Source organism: Oryctolagus cuniculus, chromosome 1 (genome assembly GCF_964237555.1).
Source record: "Oryctolagus cuniculus chromosome 1, mOryCun1.1, whole genome shotgun sequence".
Taxonomy (NCBI): Eukaryota; Metazoa; Chordata; class Mammalia; order Lagomorpha; family Leporidae; genus Oryctolagus; species Oryctolagus cuniculus.
In genome coordinates, this window is record NC_091432.1 from 73016161 (window position 1) to 73024283 (window position 8123).

The following is an 8123-nucleotide window of genomic DNA, read 5'->3' on the forward strand; positions in this document are numbered from 1 at the left end:
ATGCATCTTGTATAATTTTATATCAAGTACTATGCTCTGAGGCACAGGTTTTGAGGACAGCAGATCCATGAATAATCAATTACAGTTCAATGTGATCAGTACTACGATACAGAAGGTGTTTAAGGTGCTGACAGAACACATACATAAACTCATTTACAATGGTAAGGATCATAGGCTGAGGTGATACCTTAGTTTCTCTTTTTTCTTTTCCTAAGAATCTATTTTTATATTCTTACCACAGTCACATCACTTTGAAGTCCAGTTTCATACAGGATTTCAAATCTATCAACTCTATCTTCTGCTACTGACTTTATTGTTCAAGACTCTATTACAAGAATTTTCACCTTCTTTTGACTTTTTTTTTTTTAATTTTTTGACAGGCATAGTTGATATTGAGAGAGAGAGAGACAGAGAGAAAGGTCTTCCTTTTTCCGTTGGTTCACCCCTCAATGGCCGCTGTAGCCAGTGCGCTGCAGCCTGCGCACCGCGCTGATCTGAAGCCAGGAGCCAGGTGCTTTTCCTGGTCTCCCATGCGGGTGCAGGGCCCAAGGACTTTGGCCATCTTCCACTGTAGTCACAGGCCACAGCAGAGAGCTGGACAGGAAGAGGAGCTACTGGGACAGAATCCGGCGCCCCAACCGGGACTAGAACCCAGGGTGCAGTTGCCGCAGGCAAAGGATTAGCCTATTGAGCCACTGTGCCAGCCTGATTTTTTGACATCATCTGTAGCATTAAGCTCTTTTACTGTAATGTAAATTTAAAATATATTACCTCAAAAAAACAAAAAAGGAAGGAAGGAAGGAAAAAAGAGAAAGAAGAAAGAGAGAGAGAGAGGAGGGAGGGAGAGAGAAAAGGAAGGAGGGAATGAAGGAAGGAAGGAAGAAAGGAAGGAAGGAGGAAAGGAGGGAGGGAGGGAGGAAGGAAGAGAGGGAGGAAGGGAGGAAGGGAGGGAGGAAGGAAGGAAGAGAGGGAGGGAGGAAGGGAGGGAGGAAGGAAGGAAGAGAGGGAGGAAGGGAGGGAGGAAGGGAGGGAGGAAGGAAGGAGGGAAGGAAGGAAGGAGGGAAGGAAGGAAGGAGGGAAGGAAGGAAGGAAGCAAGAGAGAGAAATAAAAAAAGAGGGGCCGGCGCCGTGGCTCACTTGGTTAATCCTCTGCCTGTGGTGCCAGCATCCCATATGGGTGCCGGGTTCTGTCCCAGTTGCTCCTCTTCCAGTCCAGCTCCCTGCTGTGGCCCGAGAAGGCAGTGGAGGATGGGCCAAGTGCTTGGGCCCTGCACCCACATGGGAGACCAGGAGGAAGCACCTGGCTCCCGGCTTCGGATTGGTGCAGCTCTGGCCGTAGCAGCCATTTGAGGGGTGAACCAACTGAAGGAAAACCTTTCTCTCTGTCTCTCTCTCTCACTGTCTGTAACTCTACCTGTCAAATAAATTTTAAAAAATCATTTAAAAAAAAGAACTAAAGAAAGAAAGAGGGAGGAAGAAAGAGAAGGGAAGGGGCCACTGGGAGGGAGAGTGAGGAAGAAAGCAATATTATTATATTCTTAGAATTACATATGCAAAGTATATTGAATCTGTTAAAAACTACAACTAATAAAAAGTTTAAAAAATAAAAATCTATAAGAAAAAAGAGCAAACACCCCCAGGAAGATAAATTATTAAGATTGCTAACTATTATTTTCCCCAATATACATAGTTAAGCCACATTTTAATGACTCTGAAATTATCTGGAAGATACTGATGAACACAAACTGGAAACTGTCATTCTATTTCTTGTTCTGTTGTTATTAATTTTCCTTAAACAAATAAAATTATACACTTAAAATTTTTACTTTGCATTCAAGAACCCTTCCTCAAATTGTTTGAATTTTCCTAGCTTTTCTTGAAAACGGCATAGACACATAGTCTGGTTTCCATGAATCAGATTTATTGACCTGGGACTTTGAATTAGGATCTGTAGCACAAATAAATAGAAGACAGACAGCTGGACACTTATGCAGCAGAAACAGAATTAGAGGGAGTTCCCTTGTAACAAACCATGATTGGGGCTGGACACTTTGGCAATACTATCTATAGTGTTTATACACGAGAGCTGTAGCACCTGTGTATTGACTAATGAACCTGGAGGACTGATCATCTTAGCTGCTAGTTTTAGCTCCCACTTATCTTTCTAGAACTTCTATGAGTTGAATGGTGGATCATCTATTTTTTAAATTTGTTTTCTCTTTCTTTTTGTTTTTCTTTCTTTTTAAAGTGGTGATATCTAAAGATCTTGTAATTCCAGAGAGGTTTTTTTTTATGATTTCTCCTTTAAATGTTACCGTTTATATTCTAATTTCAAGCAGTGCTTTCTTGGTCTTGACCTGGTACTTTATTATCTTGAAGTTAATAATGTGTTATCAGTTTATGGGTATGTCTTATTTATTCTTTAACCACATTACTATAGATTTGTTAACATATTTTATGCCACCCATATGTGGCCTTTGTTTCCTATGAGAGACTATTCTCTGTGGCTAACTCTTCTTTTGTGGAAGAAGATTGCTGTATATAAAGGATTCTCTTTATATTGCCCTTCACAATTCAGAGATATGCTAAAAATATGATTTATAGTCTGCATGTGTAGGCAAGTATTGTTGATTTATATGATAGGGTATTGAATGCAGGTTCACATTTTTTTCACTGAATAATTCCTAAATATTGTATCTGGAGATCTCCTTTTAGAAATATTCAATTACTTTAAAAGAAACTTCCAAATATCCTACCTGACTACTGATATTTCAAGTTCTGGAGAGAGATGGTGTTGCAGAGTCTGACTTACACTGAGTGGCCCTCCTCTCAGTCTTACTCATCCAACTTTCCCTGATTCTGCTGCACCTTTTGCTACAAACTGGGAGATTACTTAACTCAATAAAGTCAGTTAAAAAACCTTATACCTGATTCTGTCAGGTACAGAAGATGGTCAAATAACATCCTAAGAGGGCTTTTAGCCACCTCCACTTCTCAGCTCAAAACATCTTCTAGCTTTCAATTCTCATAAGTACATTAGAGCTGTGATCCTCTTAGGAGTTCTGTATGGGAATCCGCAGCTTCTGGTTCAGTGGGCATTGAGTTGCAACTCCCTCTGCTCCTAGAAATACTACTTCACTATATGCATTCCATCTTCAAAAAAGTATGAAATTTGCACTGCTTTCTCTTCAGCCATTACCACTGTTCTGTGGGCATCAGCCTTTGCTACCCTTTGTTGTGACTTTTAGGTGTAATCTTAGAATGCATTTAGATAAATATGTGTAGACAATCTGCCATGTTTGATCCATAGTCAATGGAACTGCTTGTCTGAGTCTTAGAGGGTAAGTTTAATTAAATGGACAAGAATGAGAAAGTCCCAGGAAAGACATTCTATATTTTTACAGGGTGGACAGGGAGAGTGAACTACATAGTTTTAAAAGTAAACAATAGAATAAAGTTGAAATAAAATTTATCTAACTGCAGTATTGAAGTTTGCAGAGAAGTTAGAGTTACAAACCCATGTAGATACAAAAACAGAGCCAGTTAGTTCAGGATGTTCCTTCTCATGCTATCATTGGAGCTTCAGTGTCTAGGCAACCAGAGGAGGAGTGTTAGGCGCTGAATGAAGGTTTTAACCATGTTCTGTAACGTACTAACCAAGAATTAAGGCTTTGAAACCACATAGGTGAAAGTATAAATCTTCCTACAGGTGAAGTATGTGAAATCAGAGTCATCATAGGTAAGTTGGCCACCATCTCTTGAATCTGTTGTTATCTACAGAGTGAGGAATAGGATATAAAGAATGAATTTTTTTTTCACAAAGGAAAGATGAGATAATACATATAAAGTGCTTTTAACACAGTTGCTATTTCAAGTAAATGAATAGTTAATAAAAGTCAGTATTTGATTACAATGAGTTAAAATGTGGATGATGGATTGCAATAGTGTGAAGCTGAAAAAAAGGAAAACAGGGAAGTTATTTCAAGAGTCTGAGAAAGAATCAAGACGCATGGGAAAGTACACAGGAAGGAGAAAACCCTACATATGATATATCCTCAGGATACTGGCAAATACGGGGGTGTAAGAGAAAGTTTCAATATACCAACTTGTATTGGAACTTATAAGATGGTCTCATAAATGAAGAAGAATAGGAATTATGGCCTGTGAACTGTGAAACAATTATTTAATTTCACTGAAATTGTTAATCAATTTTCTTTTACTCTGTCATAAAGTTACATCTCATTTTTACTTTCTTAAATAATAATCAATACTATCTCTATAATTGAACCATATTTGCCTAAAAACCTTATTCTTGAGCCAGGACATGAATCTTTATGGGCTTGCAATAAATCAAATTCCTAAAAACTAATTCTTCTCCTCTTTTCTATCCCACAATAGCTACCATATTGTGACTATTCAAACAAATTCAAAAAATGAGAGATTCAGTCATGCAGTCATAATAAGTTCATTAAAAGCATTCAAAAGTCACATGCAGCCATTAGTTACTATGTGAAATAACACAATTATGGACCAATTAAATCAGTGAAGGATGTATATTCAACAGATGTAAATTAATGGGTTGGATTCATTCTTATACTTTTAGTTTTTAATGTTTATTTTTATTTATTTCAGAGATAGAGAGGGAAAGAGAGAGAGAGAGAAGGATTGAGGTCTTCCATAAACAGGTTTACTTCCCAAATGGAAGTAAATCAGGAAGTCCATCCAAGTCTCCCACATGAATGGCGGATCCTCAAGTACTTGATCTGTTATCCACTGCCTCCCAAGGTGGGCATTAACAAGAAGCTGGATCAGAGGCAGGGTAACCAGAATGCACACCAGGCATTCTGATATGAGATGTGGGAGTGCCAAGTGGTACCTCTACCTGTTGAACTACAATGCCTATCACCACTCTTAGAAATTTAAATACCATATGCTGAAGACTGTTGAATCAATTCCTCCAATTATGGAAGATACTTTGTTTAGGAATACTATGCTCTAAATCTCATTTGCTTTCTTACTTTCCTGCCTTCATTTTACAGGCTTTAAAAGTCAATATTCTCTGCTGGCACCACGGCTCACTAGGCTAATCCTCTGCCTTGCAGCGCTGGCACACTGGGCTCTAGTCCCAGTCGGGGCGCCGGATTCTGTCCCGTTTGTCCCTCTTCCAGGCCAGCTCTCTGCTGTGGCCCGGGAGTGCAGTGGAGGATGGCCCAAGTCCTTGGGCCCGGCACCCTCATGGGAGACCAGGAGAAGCACCTGGCTCCTGCCATTGGATCAGCGCTGTGCGCCGGCCGCAGCACCAGCCGCCGCGGCCATTGGAGGGTGAACCAATGGCAAAGGAAGACCTTTCTCTCTGTCTCTCTCTCTCTCACTGTCTACTCTGCCTGTCAAAAATAAAAATAAAAAAAAAAGGTCAATATTCTCTCCTAATATCATATATGACTAGGAGATAGGGAAGAGAAATTTTGTTATGGCTTTTGCCAATGTGAAAAATATCTAACCATTACTTTCCCCTTTATCCTATTTCTCCCAGATTTGACAGTATATATAGATGTGTCTGGGCCCACCCTCCTATATTCATGAGGAAATGAAAAAAAAAAAATCACAGAGCTGCAAACCCTGAATCAACATCAATAGTTACATACCTCTTGACTTTAATTGTATAATAACTTACTATTTAAGTGCTATTATTTCATTATAATGTTGCTTGAAATCAAAGGGCATTCCCAATGGATATTTCAGGTAAATTTTCTGTGTTGTAACAGATATAGTTGCAAAAACCCTGAAAGTTAGATGGGCATTTGGTGTAGAAATTAAGAAGTCACAAGGGTAACCCATACGCAATATCAGAGTAACTAGACACAAGTCCTGGCTCTTCACAATTCCAGTTGTCTTAGATGTATTATGAAACAATTATGCATGAATGTAAAAATAGTTTGTACCCAATAAACATTTTTTATTTCCATCTTTCCATGAACTTTTTGAAGTCCTCCCATAAATATTGAATATGCAAAGAAACTAAAGGATTTGTATTCCATTTAGGGTATATAATGAATATACAGTTGTATACCCTGAGGTTCACAGACTCTAAAATGATCTGAGATGATGACTCACCCATCCAAATCTGTAAAAGAAAATAGGAAAGGCGTTTTGCTGGCAGAATGAGAGCTGTGCCTGTGTAGGGAGAGCAGTAAGACAGAGACTACTGTCTCTGTCTGATGGCTTTGTAAATCTTAGGATGCATGTTTTCCTGTTTGTTTTTACTTTCTTTTATGTAACTGTACATCACAATCAATAAAAGATATTCAGATCAAAAAAGCTCTAACAGAATCCATGTATATTATAAAGCTCCAACTCTACTTGTCATAACATTTTGATCATGACTAAAACATTAATTTTTTTTCTCATTTCATAGGCAAACTGAAGTGTAGAGAATTTTCACTATTTGTGTTATATATGCAGCCCTTCAGAGGCTATGCCAATCCTGGGACAAATCATTGCCCATCAAATGCAGTTTTATTAGTCTCATGACATCAAAATATGCACTACAAATTGTTCCTTATGACATCAGTAAATTTACATCTTCCCACAGAAACTTTTCAAGATTAATGATAGAGAAATATACCATTGAAGATGTTTGTGATGTTGTAGTTTGATTTATATTAAATTATTACAGTTTGCTACGCAACTATAACTTAGCAATTTGTATGATATAGTGAAACTGTTTAGCTCTCTGTGATAGAGAACTGAAATATGGCTAAATGTTAGCTGTCACCTGAGTTTCCAGTTTATCAGGTTTTATTAGTCATCCTGTTTGTGTTGGCATGTGGCTCAATGTAATATGGTGGACATAAAAATTCAAATTATTTATTAAAAAAGCTAAACTTTAAATGTATTTCATTTGAAGGTATTTTAAATAGTGGTAAGAACATTGAACATGAGATTACTGTTTTAATAAGTTTTTGTGCATGCAATATTATTAACTATAGGCACAGTGTTCAGTATATTTCAAGAACTTATTTGAATTGTGTAACTGAAACTTAATTGAAAAGCAAGTCATTTCTCACCATCCAAGTCCCTGGCAATCAACATTCTACTGTTTCTATCAGTTTTACCTCTCTTCTATAAGTAGGATCATGCAGTATTTGTCCTGCAACTAGTTTATTCTACTTAATATAATGTTTTCAAATTTCATCTGTGTCGTTGCATATCACAGACTTAACTTCTTTAAGACTAAATAGCATTTCGTGGTATGTACATTTACCTTATCCATTCTTCTGTTGATAGAAAGTTCATTTGTTTCCATATCCAGGCTACTTTTCAATGTACTGTTGAATTCAGTTTGCTATACTGCTGTTGAGCATATCTGCATCAGTATTTATCAGACACACTGGACAGCAATTTTCTTTTATTGTAATGCCTTTGGCTTATATATCGTGTGATTCCGCCTCAAAAATGAATGTGTAAGTGTTACATCTTATTGAAATTTTACAAAAGTTTGAGTTCATTCTTCTTTAAATGTTTGATAGAATTTTCTTTGTTGCAAGGTTTCTGAATATAGATTCAAGGTCCTTAGCTCTTTTTTTAGTTTCAATTTTATTTTTATTGGGGTTGGAAAAGATACTTAGTATGATTTTAGTCTTCTTAAATATTTAAGCTTTGTTCTGTGAGAAATGTGTGATTTTGGCCACATTTTTAAACTAGTTAATTTCTTTGCATTGTTTGAAAGGAAGAGAAACATAGACACAGAGCTTCATCCACAGTTCTACTCCACACATGCCTGCATTGGCCAGGCCAAGATCAGGAGGTAAGAACTCCAGATTTCCCTTAAGAGTGTCAGGGATGCAGCTACTGAGACATCCTGATTCCTCTCAGAGTCCACTTTAGCAGGAAGTTGAAAGCAGGAGAGCTTAGTCAAAGGCTCCAACTCAAACACTTCTACGTGGAACTTGAATCTCTTACTTACAAATGCCTTCTCCACACAAAATACTCTATGTGTGCTTCGGAAGAATGCGTATTCTGCTGCTACTGGAAGGAATGTTCTGCATGTATCCCTCGGGTCCCTTTGCTCCATAGTGTTGTTCAAGTCACCTATTTACTTATTGACCTGTTTTTTCTGCTAT